This window comes from Penaeus monodon, chromosome 22, assembly GCF_015228065.2.
Source record: "Penaeus monodon isolate SGIC_2016 chromosome 22, NSTDA_Pmon_1, whole genome shotgun sequence".
NCBI lineage: Eukaryota > Metazoa > Arthropoda > Malacostraca > Decapoda > Penaeidae > Penaeus > Penaeus monodon.
This window is the reverse complement of record NC_051407.1, coordinates 8,603,271-8,603,996: the sequence shown is the minus strand read 5'-3', so window position 1 is coordinate 8,603,996 and position 726 is coordinate 8,603,271.

Sequence of the window (726 nt, the reverse complement as noted above, 5' to 3'; positions counted from 1 at the left end):
ATGAACTACACAAGCAACATATATGATTATAGTTCATATTAACAGAGTTGATATCATCACTGCCATCGGCAATGCGTGATGTTTTCAATATCGCAATCATCATACTCATTTTTTTCTATAAATGTTACCATGGGTGCTCTGATATATCTTTTCTTTTGTTACACATTCGAAAATTTTATCACTACTTATCGTCATTCTTTAATACTACTATCTTAATTATAATCATCCTTTAATATTGATGTTATGGTCTCATTCGAACATTATTATCTGTATAGCCCTCAAGATATAATATTTTGTCAAAAAGGAAAAAGAGAAGAAAGAAAAAAAGAAACAGCACCTACCCTGGGCTGCGAGAGCCAACATGATCATTACCATCAACAGCACTGAAATAAAGATATGCAATATGAGGAATATATGTATAATGAAAAGCAAATCACTTCTTTCAATGAGAAACTTAATATCATTATCATATCATTGTACATAATCAGTCTATATTACTGCAATCTAGCATTAACAACGGCAATATATGATTATACAACGAAAAGATATAAATTAACTATGTAATGTAACCATCATGTTCTCTGTCATTCTCGTTTTCATGTTAGTGATAATAACACCAGGGAAGTTTCTATTTGAATATCCACTCTACCATGCAATCATATCCATCTGGTATTGAGCAAGTTATGGATATTTCTACATACTTTATTCTCCCTCCCACATTTTAAT